Here is a 15,401-nt window from a genome sequence, read left to right as displayed (position 1 = left end):
TCGTTTCGATCAAATATTTTCGGGTCGAAGAGTGATTACAAAATTATTATCGAGGAAGAAGAAGGGAGAAAGAAAAAAAAATGTAATTTTATAATTTTTGCGAAGGATAGAGAAGAAGATCGGACGAGACAAGAAAAAAAAAAGAAAAAAGAAAAAAAAAAGAAAAAACATAAAAGAGAGATGAGAACACGAGCGTTTTAAAAGAATGAAGATGATCTCGATATTCCTATTCTTTTCTTTTTATTTTATTTTATTTTATTTTATTCTTTTTTTTTATGTTTTTTTTTTTTTTTGTAATCCGTCGACGATCGAGCACCATAGGCTTTTTAGTTCAAGCGTTTTTCTCCGTTCTTCTTTTTCTTTTTTTTTTTTTTAATCATTTTATCACGCTACCGTAATTTCTTTTTAAAAGAGAAAGAAAAAATGGTAAGTAAAACAATTACGCGAAATACCCTGTAAATGGATTTACGTACGATGTAATATTAAAAAAGTTATAAATTGTATTAATCTATTGAAATTAAATACAATACGTGTAAGTAATGTCATATTACTTTCATATTATATAATAATTTCGTTTGGGTATAAGAGAAAAGAAAAGAAAAGAAAAGAAAAGAAAAGAAAAGAAAACAAAACAAAACAAAAACCAAAAAAACAAAAAAATAATAAACAAACAAAAACAAACGAAAAAAAGAAGAGAAAAGAATATTAAATTCTTTTTACATGATTTCGTTTACATCCTTTTAAAAACTCCTTTATATATCTATATATATATCTCTCTCTCTCTTCCCCTTTTTCTTTCTTTTTTCTTTCTCTATCTCTGTCTCTTTCTCTTTCTCTTTCTGTCTCTTTCTCTTACTTATTTACATTTTATACCTCACAAGGATTATACTTGAAAAAGAAAAAAAAAAAAAAAAAAAAAGAAAAAAAAAATAACACGTATTACCTGTATCACCTTAAATGAGGATAATTTTTCATTCTCATTTTTCCTTCCATCGTTTTATTATTTATTCATGTATTTATTAATTTCTTTTTCATCATCTCTTTCGTAAAAATCGATTTCAAAAATAAAATAAAAAAAGTTTCAGCTCTTCTCATCTCGTTCTTTTTACCTTCACCCTTATTCCTTCAACTTATACCCCGTCTCTATCAAATTTAAAATCCTACGAAATATCATTTGATATCGATTGATTATGGATAACTTTATGTTTAAACCATCCAAATCGGATTTCCAATTTACAATATTTCATATCCAATGGGATAAAAATGATAGGACGTAGCAATCGAACACAAATAAGAGTAAGAAGTAGATGCTAGATGAAAGTATGAACATTTCAATGTCCATAATACTTTTTATTATGTATCGTCATCTTTTTCTTGACACTTATACGCCCGACAAAGCTCCAAAGGAAAAAGGATCTCTTATTCTTCTCGACTTTCCTTTTACGGATGATCTGTCGCCGTCGTCGTCGTCGTCGTCGTCGTTGTCATCGTCTCCTATCGATATTCTTATTTGTCTGGTAACATTTTCGCTCGAAGTTTCGATAGAAAACATTTTCGTATATTTATTATAATATAAGAAAAAAAGTTTATCGAGGTTTTATTTTCCTCCGTTTCTTTTTTTTTGGAACTATGAATACTTCAGCGATGATGCCCATAAAAATACTAACCATAATAAAGCAAAATATAAAATAGATGAACAATGTACGTGAGAGTAAAAAAACGCACATGAAGAAAAATAAATAGAATGTAAGTTTCATCGGGAAAAAAATGATCGTCTCGGAGTAGAAAAAAGAAAGAAAAAAGAAAGAAAAAAGAAGAAAGAAAAAAGAAAAGAAAATAGAAAAAAGAAAAGGGAGTGGAAAATAATTTTACTTCGAGCCTGAATATCGTTTTGAATAATTGACGAAATTAACTTTACATATATATATATATATAAATATATAAATATATAAATATATAAATAACATATGTATATGTATATATATATAAAAGATTTTCTTTTTCATTTAATTTCGCGTGAATTGTTTGTCGTTTGGAGTTTTTCTCTTTTATTCGATTATTTTTTTGTTTCTTTTTATTCTTTTTTTGTCTTTTCTTTTTTTTTTTTCTTAACGAAAGCTGATATTTACAGTGATTTTTGCGAGACAGAGCCAGTTTTAAGACGATAAAAATAAAAACGTGTAGATTAAAAAAGAAGGTCCTTCAAAAATAATATGTCGGTCGTCTGAAAAAAAAAAAAGTGAAATTATAACTACTTTCATGAGTTTCTTTCGAATCTTTGCAAAATTTAATTTTACTTATTATTATTATTATTATTATTATTATTATTATTATTATTATTATTATTATTATTATTATTATTATTATTTCATTAATATATTTCATGTGTCCTAATAATTTTTGTTTAATATCTAACGATAATAAAATTTTTTCATTACATTTCCCTCTCTCTTTCTCTCTCTCTTTCTCTTTTATTACTTTATAATGTGAACAAAAATAATATTAATACACAGGTAATGAAATTTCATTCGCGATAGTAACAGTGTGATCTTCTTGCTATAACCTTTAATAGTTAATCCAGATAGCACGATATAATACCTAATTTTGTAATGTTTCAGGTATATACGAAGTAACATGTAGGTAGATAATAAACGCGATGAAAATCATAACTAACTTTGCCATCTCCGATACAATGCACGTAAGTATATATATATATATATATATATATATATATATATATATATATATATATACATATATATATATATATATATGTATATATAAAGATGTAAATAAGGTAACTATTTCTCATGCGCCATGGAAAAAATTTTTATGGTAACGTCAAAAAAGAAAAAAGAAAAAAATCTGAAAGAAGAAAATTGCTTCTAAAAATTCTTCATCAAAATCGTTCATCCAATTCTTTAATCTATAATTATCTTTGTGCATTGTTATTTCTTTTTTATTTTTATTTTTATTTTTATTTTTTGAGACCATTTTAATATTCTAATGACATATTATCGACCACGTTGTAACATTTATATATATATATATATATATATATATATGTAAATGCGAAATTAAATGCAATATGTATGTCCATTGTTTATAATATTTATTAGAAATAATTATAATACTAATCAATGTAATACGGTCCAAATTAGTTTGATAATAATTTATCATTAAAATAATGAGTATAATTTCGATCATATAAAATAATAATAATATCAACAACAACAACAACAACAACAACAACAACAACACCAATAACAATAATTATATAATTTCTTCTTATCTGTTTCCTTACATATCTAATTTACCTTTTGAAACAAATTAACTTTTAAACGAGTAAGATAAAAAAACACCGTTAGCTCGGATAAAAAGTCTGATAAAGGAGAGATTTAATAGGACGAGGAAACTATCATCAGACGACGTGAAAAAAAGAAAAAAAAAAAAAGAAAAAAAAAGATCCATTTATCAGTTGTCTACAACTCTACGAGATATGTCCATTAGCATTGTTTCGGATGATTTTTGTAGAAAATTTTTGGATTGAACAAAATGAAAAAACGAGTAAGTACTTATCGGCACTATCGTACTCAATAAATATTACCATCTTATCATCATCATCATCATCATCATCATCATTATCATCATCGTCGTCGTCATCATCATCATCATCATCGGTAATGGTCTAACGAAACGAAAACACCATAAGGTGGCGTGGTATACTTCAGTAGAAAAATATGAATCAAACGTATATAAAACAGGCATAGCGGTTTTCAGTGATCTTTGATCGAGAAACGATAAAGCATGTACAACCGTTGCGGTGTGCAACAGCTGCCAGTTATATAGTACATGTTAAGTTGTTGCTTAAAAAACGACGGTGAGCAACGTGAAACGAAATTTGATTATCAAAAAACACATACATTCGACGATTCCTTCGAAACTTTTTTAAGATATAATAAATTGTTTTAAATGGACAATTTTGAAATCATTATAGTAATCGTATTATAATAATTAAAGTTATTCGATTAAATGTGAATAATGTTAAATGTTGATTGAAAGTCGAATAAAAATAATACGACGTTGTACGATTATACTGAGAACGAACGAAATCTTTAGAAATTATTATAAATTTGTTCCTAGAACAGAAATCTGTTCGATTATCCGTATGGCGGATAATATTTTCTAATAGTTTTGACAATGGAGAAATAATTCGACTATATATGCGAATCGAATATATATGCGAAATCGAGTGATGAATACGATGATAAAATTATCGACTATAAAACACGAATGAAATGTGAGTACTTACTTAGACATTAGTTAACTGTGAACTAATTTTGAGCTCGGTATTACAAGACACTTTAAGTGCTTTAATACATTCACTATGGTGTAGTTTATGCCGATGCAAGAAATTTCGATGGTTGCGTAAACGTTGGATATGCGTCGTTAAATCCATTCTAATCGTTAAATCCAACAACGTAGAGCTTCTATCGTTAATTTATTCGTTAATTTAGTCTCCAGTGATCGACGAGAAACGTAAACAGACGAATAGAGGACGAATAGAGTATAAATAAACCTGTGAAGAGAACGAGAGAGAGAGAAAGAGAGCGAGATAGAGCGAGAGAAATTTTTTTTTTTAGGTCAACAAAATTTTCTACGTACTGACCTAACAGATTAAATGAAATTTCATTCGAAGAATATGACGTCACACCCTTAAATCCTATTCTATTGATAAAAATTAGATTTATAACTTGTGTTTGATGATACACGTGCAACATGCTCGAAAGAAATCGAATAACTATTTATGAATTGTTTAGTAAATAATTTGTGTTGTTTTTACACGATTACACGAAGAAAATTACAACGAGGGAAAGCAACATATGTTCACGTCAATTTTTAAATGCACGAAAAAAATGCAAAATTGATTTTGGCTCTTTTATCCTTGTCATCCTTATGAACGTCGAAATTCTGACGGTAAAATATCGAAGGTGACAAAAAAAAAAAAATAAAATAAAAAAGAAATAAATAAACTAATAATAATAATAATAATAATAATAATTTTTAAGACGAAACTATAGTATAAATCTTAACAAAATTGAATTGATCGCATAGACATTATCTGTTCGTGAAACGGATTCATTCAATGAACAACCGAGTTACGTATAATATTCGATGATTCGTAGATTTTCTGAAAATGACAGTACATCTTCGTTCTCTCTAATCAAATAAACCATGAATAGACAAATCCATATCTCCTCGAATGTCACAATAACTTAGTTATCTAATTAGTTTTCATATTAATCAGACAATAGTCCACTTTCTGTTACAAAACTTATTCATACAATATCTCGTAAGATCCTCTTTCGCTCTGTCGAATTCATGTCTATTAATTCCTTAAGACAGGACGGTGAAATCTTCTCCTTGGAATTAATTAATTTGAATTTTTCTTTTTTTTTTTTTTTTTTTTTTTAAATAAGTAAAATATAATCCAATCGTTGTATCGCAACGAGACGCGTGCCGATACAATTAGAAAGAAAATCGATTAAATTGATAAAGATACTTTATGAGTCAATTTGTATTAGGATCTGTATCTTTTTGTCAGGGTTCTTATATATATATATATATATAAATAAAAACAAAGGAAGAAAGACAAAAAAGTAAATTATCGAACTGAAATCAATCACGAATATTCAGATATACTATCTTAATAAATCGGACATCTTGGCATCCATTTTGGTATCCATCTTGAAGAAAACATTTTATAATAATAATGATGATGATAATGATAATAATAATAATAATAATAATAATAATAATAATAATGATGATGATGATAATAATAATAATAATAATAATCCTATTTCTTTGATCGATTTTCTCTTGAAGCAACGTTAAAGCTAACGAGAGCTACGAGAAAACTCGAAGACAATGTACTTTAGAATATAGTTCCCACGTGCATCCTTTCGACGTCGTTCTCGTTACCGTAATCGAAGGATTATGAAGAATTTTCTGATGGTTATTATTTTCTCATATTATACAAAATGTCATTGTTACGTATAATAAACACACACACAGACATACACACGAACATACACATAAACACACATACATACGCTTCTATTACCTCCAAATTAATTGTCGTTCTAATAAGAAGCAATAATCGCTTAAATATATTAAAGTATTATAAAGTAATTGTTCAATTATAACATCAAAATATAAATAAAAATTTTTATTACTCAGATATATGAAAGTACCATGTCAATTTTTAATAGTCATTGATTAATCATTATTTAATATTAAATTTTCAATTGAAAATTTCTATCGTTAAAATATCCATGCATACTCCTTTCCGTAATTGCAATTGATTATTAATAATTTTGTTAATAATAATTCTATATATATATATATATATATATATATATGTATGATAAATTAATTATTCAATTGAATTTATTTTATATAAACATTTTCATTACGATATGCATGCTTCTTTTCTATAATTAAAAATTAACTATTATTCAAGTGAAGTCACTCTTATCGATAAAAATTTTATTTATAAAAAAAAAAAAAAACAAATGACCTAATCCATATATTTATAAATTCTATTTTAAATGTTCGACAAAAATATAATTTTTCGATATCGATTTTTCATTAGTCTTCTATAATCTAATCTCTTTGCTAAATATAAACGAATATTATAATATATTAAAATGTGAAATTTATTCTGTTGCATATATTAGTTATAACTGAGCTATAATTGTGTGTATACGTAATAAAATTAATTTCCTACGATATGAGCTAACAGTTAATTTTCTTTCTTTGTTTTTTTTTTCACGATTAAATGAAATCAAATTAAGAAGAAAGAAAAGAAGAAATAGAAATAAATAATACAAAATTACACCGTTGGTAAGATTGCGTCGAAATGAAGAAAAAGAAAAGAGAAAAAAAAAAGAAAAGAAAAGGGAAAACGCAAAAAAAACCATTAAAAGAAAAAAATAACTTCGAAAAAATTGATACACCACTTACTACATCCCCAAAAAAAAAAAAACAAAAACCATACCATTTTTATTCGTCCAAAAGACTTGCAATAATTTACAAGTAGTTACAAGCTATTACGTAAATATTACTTCCTACTTATTAACGTAAGAAAGGTATATAACGCAGGATGACGTAGTAAAGAAGAAAATAGACCTTTTTATTTGATCAAAAATTGTCAGACTATCTATTTATCCAACGCTCGGATAAGCTTTTGATAGCTTGTCTCCGAGTTTATCGGTTCTGTTAGAAACAGCTGCTGCTACTCCTGTTCGTTTTCATCTTCGACAAAAAAAAAAAAAAGAAAAAAAAAGAAAAAAAAGAATAGGAATAAACAAAATAATAAATATTATAAATGAAAAAGGAAAACAAAAGAGAAGAAAGGAAGAAAAAATCCGAGCGAAGAAAAAGAAAAGGGAGAACAAACCGTACAAACAACAAAGAAAAGGATAAAAAGGAGGATTAAAAAAATATGATGGTATGTAAGGGAAAATGATAGAGAAAGGAAGGTAGGAAGGAAGGAAGGAAGGAAGGAAGGGATGTTATAGGAATAAGAGTGATTTCGAAGGGATGAAAAAAGTGAGAGTGTGTGTGTGTGTGTGTGTGTGTGTTTGAGAGAGATGAAGATAGTTGATAGGGGATTGAAGGGAGGGTGGTATTCGAAGGAGGATATATCAGAGAGGCGATCGTATTTACACAATGTTAGTCAATTATGCGTAGAATGTTTCGAATATATCTCTATATAGAGCTCTACGTATTCGATATCAATGGTCAATTTCAAGCAGCCATCTCTCTACTATCATAGAACCCTATGCGTGGGAAACGTGAAATGCGCGTGTATAGAAATCCAAACAAGCTAATAACCCACGTATTTACATGCTCGAGTTCCGATCTCAAGATCGATTTTCTCTGAAGGTTAGTATGCAATTAATCGAAGGATCATGCGTGGGCTAAATCTAATATATACTCTTTTGTTCTCCATTTTCTTAAAGGAAATATTTTTTTGCAACGACTTAACGAAATGAATTAACAAACTTTAGTGTAAATAAGTAAGTAAGTAAGTAAGTAAGTAAGTAAATAAGTAAAGTACATAAATAAGTTAGTAAGTATAGTCAGTAAGTAAATAAGTAAATAATATTAAGTCGCTCGTATTTGTTCCTTCTTTCTTTTTTCCTTTTTATGTTTTATTAGTACTTCGTTTTCTTCCTGTTCTTTTTATTTTTTTTTTTTATTTTTTATCTTTACGACAATGCTCTTAACCTTTTAGCGGCAGGAATTAAAAAGAAGTGTGTAGAGAAAGAAAAAAAACTAGAAAGAAAGAGAGAGAAAGAGAGAGAGAGAAAGAGAGAGAGAGAGAGAGAGAGAGAGTGTGTATGTTTGTGTGTGTGTAAAGTGTGTAAGAAAAAGCATCTATTGTCCGTTTTAAGGAGTATAATGGCGAAAGAAAAAGAAAGAGAAAAATCATGATACGTACTTATCGTTATTTTACAACTATATCATGAATGTTATGTACGTAAGTACAATCTAGTATCGTATCTCATTCGAGAAACTTGTAGGAGAAATTGTTGGACACTAATTGTGAATTATACCTGTGATAAATAATTTTTTTTTATAGAGAACATTTCCTCTCTTTTTCTCTTTCTTTCTCTCTTTTTTCTTTTTCTAATCTATTAAATTTTCTTGTTATTACTATGATTCTACAATTAAATATATCAGTATATATATATATATATATGTAAGTGCGTGTGCGTGCGTGTGCATGCGCGTGTGTGTGTGTGGGTGTTAATAAAGTGTGTATATTATGAAAATGTGACAAGTTAATGATTTGGTCAATAACTTTTTATAACGAGGATTTTCTCTCTCTCTCTCTCTCTCTCTCTCTCTCTGTATGACGCTGTTGAATATCCTTGTTATCTCTATGATTCTATTTCACAGTTAAATATGTCACTTTGAGGGTATAATAATATTTCGAATATTGTGGAAATGTGACGGACCCGATAATGTTATGGGGGAAAGATGAGGGGGGGAGGCGGCGGCAGGAAGTGTTTCTTTTTCTTTCTCGTTATTATTCATGAATGAATAATAAAAATGTAATATGTTAAAATATGAATGCTTCTTTATACGTATAAAGAAATATTAAATATTCATTACTTAGTACGTCTTACCTTTGGGAAGGGACACAAAAGAATGTTATGAGTTTTTCTTATTGGCCAATCATAAGATATACGTTTGTGTTTATTTATTCCTAAAGGTAGGAATTCTCTCTCTCTCTCTCTTTCTCTCTCTCCCTTTATTCTTTGTCCTATATTATTTCTCCAAATCCATTTTGTATAACGAGAAACATCGATACTTTTCTATAGTAATATTTACATAGATATTTATAACGAATACGTAACAAATACAATGATGTATCTATCTAAAAGTAAACAACAAATGAATGATGTCATTTTTATTCCATTATCGTTTGTTTGATAATAAGAAAGTTAAAATTGCAATTTGTTCAATGATAAAACGCGCACACGTTTACGTGTTTGATATATATATACACACACACACACACACATACATACAGATAAAATGATTATAAAACGATGAACAATTATTTATGAGAACTTTTAAGTTGTGAAAAATTTCTTTTTTTCTTTTTCATTACTTTTATCTTTTCAATCTATAAATTAAATAATCCTTAAAACGACGACACGAATTTTTTTTTAATCCCAATTGTATCTGCGAGATTTTAAGATATCACAGATCAACTTTCAATGGTCAATTGAAACAATTTGCTTATTGCATGATAAATGAATTTTTCTTTTTTTTTTTTCTACCGACAAAATTGAAAATGCCTTTTCAAATCTATTGATTATTATTTTCGAAATATCAAAGAATATGGAGCATTTCTTTGATTTCATAATTATTCATTTTCCGTATAAATGACAGATGTTCAAAGTCTGTCTCGAATGAATGGCATCCCATTCATTCATGGCATAATTTCAAAATTATTTTGAGATATGCGAAATTAGGATTAAATGTGAAGGATTGAGGTTAAATGGGTAAAAAAGAGGGGAAAAAAAAGGAACTATGAAATTTTCACAAATGGCCTATGTACGTGTAACGTAAGATAAATGGAAAGAGAAATTCAAGAAAAGTAAAGAGGTGGTAGAAAAATGTCTTACTAAACGGTATTAATTTATCACAATGTATATATGTATATGTATATATATATATATATATATATATATATATGTATATATATATACGTATGTATATACGTGAATGTAAGATTTATAAGATAAATCGTCGAAATCAATCCGATTGAACGGATTCCATTCAGATGGCGAAAGATTACTCTCCTATAATGATGTTACCATACTTTATGTTATCTGTACTGATCTATTCTCTCTCAAAAGTCTTTTAGTTCGAATCAAACGAATTGGTAAATCCATTTAGAAAAGGATACTAAAGGCGAACGAATATTACCTTTTATATCCTTAGAACGTATCAATAACCAACAGTATAGGAGGACATTGTACGTTCATCGATCTTCTCTTTTCAAGATGAAGCTACGTAATCAAGATAATATAGTGATACATATATAAATACTTGACGTTCGATCGATAGGATGAGCTTTTTTTTAAGAAACTGATAAATATATGTGAATTGAATTTTTCACATTCTCTTATTTCTTCTTATTTTCTTATACTCATTTTTTCTTTTTCTTTTTTACGTAAGAAAGACGGAGAGAGAGAGAGAGAGAGAGAGAGAGAAATTTCTTTCTCAGGTATTTTCAATGAAATAAAGGGAAGAATTTTATCAAGAAAAAAAGACAGGAGAGAAAGAGAAGAAAAAAAAGAAATAAGCAGAATATATCGAATTGTTGAAAGAAGAAGGAAATATTATCTGCAGTTGTAGGGGTTGAATATTAAAAAGTTGAAAATTAATGGCAATGTAACGTTCGAGATCTAATTTTTTTCTAAATTTAATTTTTTTTCTAATTTCTTTTTTTTCTTTTTTCTATTTTGTTTTTTTTCCCCGTTCTTCTTATACTTTTAAATCCACACCCTTCTAAATTACAATTTGACTTCGATCGAAGGAGATAATATTTAAATTTATTTTAACGCGTTGACTAATATATATACATACATACATACATACATACATACATACATATATACATACATACATACATGCATGCATGCATACATACATACGTCCAACAAGTTTAACGTTTTTATTTAATTTTGTAAAAAAAAAAAAAAAAAAAAAAAAGAAAAGAAAGAAGAAAAAACGAAGAAATAGATAATATACATTTTTTTCCCACTTTTATTCTTCCGTTTTAACATCTGTTTAATACAATTCGTAGGATATATATATAAAATTTTTTTTTGTTTTTTTTTGTTTTTTTTTTAAACAAAATATTAAGCTTCGTAAAGAATCAATATATAATTTTATCAATTTATCCGCTACGATTATCTCCACGATAAAATTGTTCTCCTCCGCATAGAGGAATTTCGTAATTGAAAGAGAACAAAAACAAAGAATGAAAAAAAAGAAAAAAAAAAAAATAAAAGAAAAAGAAAAAAAGATTTTCCATACGTGTTCCATATTTTTTTTTTTACACGTAAAAATTTGCATTGCTCGAATATTTACAATATTTACCTTTACTATTACCATTTTATGATTTAATCAATAATCCTATTTTACGCAATTACGTGAAATACGATAAACCGGTGAATGGTGAATTCGTATAAGTAAGCAAGCGATACATAGTGGCCGGAGGTATAACGGAGAAAATGTAAATTTCACTCGTTTTGACTGTTGCTCTTGTTTAAGTTAAAGTAAAGTCATAAACTTTCCGTTGGAAAATTTATTCGTCGATTTTCATATACATATTTTTACCTCTCTTTCTTTCTCCGTTTTATTTTAAAAAATTTACAACGCGTTTCAAGGATCCAAGGAGGATTTTCTTTTTTTGTACTTCGCCATTGTATTTCGCGAATTCAAAGATGAGAGAAGACAAGACGAGATGAGAGAAGACGCGTGTCGTGAGGTACATCTTCGCGAATGCATTCGTTTCTTTTTCTCTTTCTTTCTTTATTCTTTTCTCTATCAGTGATTTTATCCTCCCTCTCTCTCTCTCTCTCTCTCTCTCTCTTTCTCTCTCTCTCTCTCTCTCTTTCTCTCTGTGTGTCTGTCTCTCTCATTTTGTCTCATTCTTTCTGTCAGTGATTTCATCCTATCTTTCTCTCTTTCTATTTTTCTTTCCATCTACTTCAAACGGCTCGTTTCGAAAACGGAAGGTCTCGTGGGGGTTTGTGCTTTTACGCGTCGGATTATTGAAATTTTTCAAGAGTATTGAAAATTCCTACCAATCAGGAACGCCAAGAATGTGGTTATTGATGTAACGCCTGTTGAGTTATTGGTAAGTACGCCAGAAGAGTCTCATTGCGAGATGAATGAAATAGAAATTTAAAAAAAAATAGAAAGCAACCAGAGAAATACGATCGAAAATGCGACGAAACAAATTTTGCAGAGAAAAAAAGAGAAAAAAAAGAAAAAGGAAAAAAACAACATTATATACGTTCGTAACAGAAATGGCTCAATGAATTTGATCCCTCGTTTCTCCTGAATTATTCCTAAATTTTTTACGATCAAGGATCTCGTCTTTGGGGAAAGTGAGAATAAAAAAATAAATACGAATGAAGAGGAAGCAGAGAGAGAAAGAAAGAGAGAGAGAGAGAAAAGAGAAAAAACAGAGAAGAGAACAAGGAAAGAAAACGAGTGAAAGGAAAACAAAATATTATAAAATTCGATGTTGTCGAATATAAAAAAGATAAAAAAAAACCAATAGTAGAGTCTGTGTTGAAAGAAAGAAAGACAGAAAGAAAGAAAGAAAGAAAAAAATTAGTGAGATAAATAAATAAAAAATGAAATAAATAGGAAAAAGTTTTAGTAAAAATTAATAGCCTCTAGCGAGTTAATTATAATTATTCAATAGTATCATCATCTTGAACGAAGGAGATTGAAAACGAAAAAGATAAATACAGGCTAAATAGAAAATTTCATGAAGAAAAAAGTAATAAAATAAATAGAGCAAAAAAGAAACAGAGCCAAAATAAAAGATATTTAAAAAACCATTTGATTTGTCGAATGCTAAAGTTAATTTCGCGATTCATAATTCAAATATGCCTAAATGTTAATGAGTAATATTGTGGAAGAGCAAAAATTAAACAAAAAAAAAAGAAAAGAAAGAGAAAAAGAGAAAACAGTAAAAAAGAGAGGAAAAGAAAAGTGAAGAAAATGAATCGAAAGAAAGGTTAAAAAAGAAAAATAAGATGAAAATAGAATGGATCAATATCTCAAGAAAATTATATCTTCGTGTATATATATATATATATATATATATATATATATATATATATATATATATATATAAACCAATAGTCTGTTGAATTATCGATGAGTATACAATAAAAAAAATAGATACTAAAAAACGAAATAAAAGAGAAAGAAAAAAAGGAAGAATCAGAGGGAAGTGAAGAATTAGTATATTAGGGTAGGGAGATGGCAAATCGTAGAGAGTTCACGTTCAACAACGATAAATACAGATCGAGCCATCGATGAACAGTAAATCCGGCGATAAGAGAAGCACAACGTGTATGGTGAGACATTAAAGTTTATCCCTTGCTTATCCACTTACATTTCTCTTTGTCGTGGTTGACCTTCCTTGCTGTTAGATATCCATGTAGATACCATATACATACACTCACGTTTCGTAATAGAAGCAGATTCTAATTCGTCATGTCGGGCATCAGTGTGTGCAACGAGTTTCAAAGGTCCTGTTTAAATTTCCCTCTGCCTCTCTCTCTCTCTCTCTTCTCGTGCATTCACGTGTGCGTGGATATAAATCTGTAAACACGAGTTGGCAATTTAGAAACTTACGATCTTACTTTATATAGAATTAGATATGTGTGTATGTATGTATATATGTATGTATATATGTATTTCTTAAACATATATATATATATATGTATATTTCTTGAAAATATTTTTATATATATTCTTTCAGTGTCATACCAATATATAGAGAATTAATCATTATTTAAATAAATAAAAAGGAAGATTTTTTTAGAATATATGTTTGATCATTTTATTTCGTTTATCTATATGCAATTATATACACACACACACACGGACACATACGTATGTATATAGTTACAAAAAAAGAAAAAATTCTCTTTCATTCGGCTCAATATTGAAAAAAAGAAAAAGGGAGTGAGAAAAAAAAAGAGAGAAAAAAATCCTTGCACGTCCCCGGGATTAATATTTTCTTTTGATGAAATAATAGAAAAAGAAATCGGAAAAGATGTGATCTTGATAAATCTAAAAGACTAGACCAAGTCAGGAGTATCGATCAAAGATAATATCTCGCTTCTATCATCATCCTACGGAATGGCTCGAGAGAGATCGGTCTTGCTCTGTGAAGATCGAGAGACACCTAGCTACCGTATCGTAAACAGTAATATTACCTCCTTATCTCAGCAAGCCACTCCCAGAGTCCTATCTCAATCTTGCTTACCTCGTTTTGTTGAATAGCAAAGAAAATGTCGCATCCAAATGATGCGACTATTTTATTGCGTTTATTGAAATTTTTTACTACTTGGTTTCATTTCATCGTTCATTTTTATTCTTTTTTACAAAAAAGAAAGTAAACAACAACAACTTCGAAACTTTTGCTCAATTCTTATTCTTCTATATATTATAAATATTTTTTATTCTAATACTTGCTTACTTTTTTTTGTTCTTTTTTTTCTTTCTTTTTTTTTCTTTTATAAAAGAAAGTACCAATGATAACAACAACAATAACAAAAAGGTGTACGACAAATTGCATCGAACGATAATAAAATTATCTAATTGAAAATATTTTTTTTTTTTATAATTGACACTTAACACCTATTAAAATTGTTTATGATCGATGACAATATTAAGACACTTAATTAACAATAATACTTATTAGCATATTTTTTTTCCTTCTGTTTACTTCAGCATTAATAAATAATTTTATTAATAAATAATTATCTTATCATAATGATTTCTTATCATAACGTTTCTCGTTAATATGAAATTAAAATTTATACAATTTTTTTTTTATCGAATTACCTGGTAAAAATCATGTAATATTAAAGATAACACATATACATATATATATATATATATGTGTGTGTGTGTGTGTGTGTGTGTGTGTGTGTGTGTGAATGTAAAATATATAGCAAATATATAACATTTATTTTAGTCGAAAAATTTAAAGTCGAAAAAAATTGTCCTTGCAACTAGGGAACAGTAATAAACCACTATCAAAAGTGAAA

The 15,401-nt window shown here is 27.8% G+C and overlaps 1 long non-coding RNA gene across 2 annotated transcripts in view; it reads right to left on the bottom strand.

Annotated features, from left to right (window-relative positions):
* Positions 1 to 885: 885 nt before the first annotated feature.
* LOC146872705 (uncharacterized) overlaps positions 886 to 15,401 on the bottom strand; it is a 33,830-nt gene continuing 19,314 nt past the window's right edge. For both annotated transcript variants that reach the window (XR_014982648.1, XR_014982647.1), the window contains exons 3-4: positions 13,736 to 13,944; positions 886 to 2,224 (exon numbers count right to left, since the gene is read on the bottom strand). This is a non-coding gene — a long non-coding RNA (uncharacterized LOC146872705). The remainder of the gene's footprint in view (positions 2,225 to 13,735; positions 13,945 to 15,401) is intronic.

Source organism: Vespa mandarinia, chromosome 10 (genome assembly GCF_050613455.1).
Source record: "Vespa mandarinia isolate Hongniang chromosome 10, ASM5061345v1, whole genome shotgun sequence".
Lineage (NCBI taxonomy): Eukaryota > Metazoa > Arthropoda > Insecta > Hymenoptera > Vespidae > Vespa > Vespa mandarinia.
This window is presented reverse-complemented; position numbering and strand designations above follow the sequence as displayed.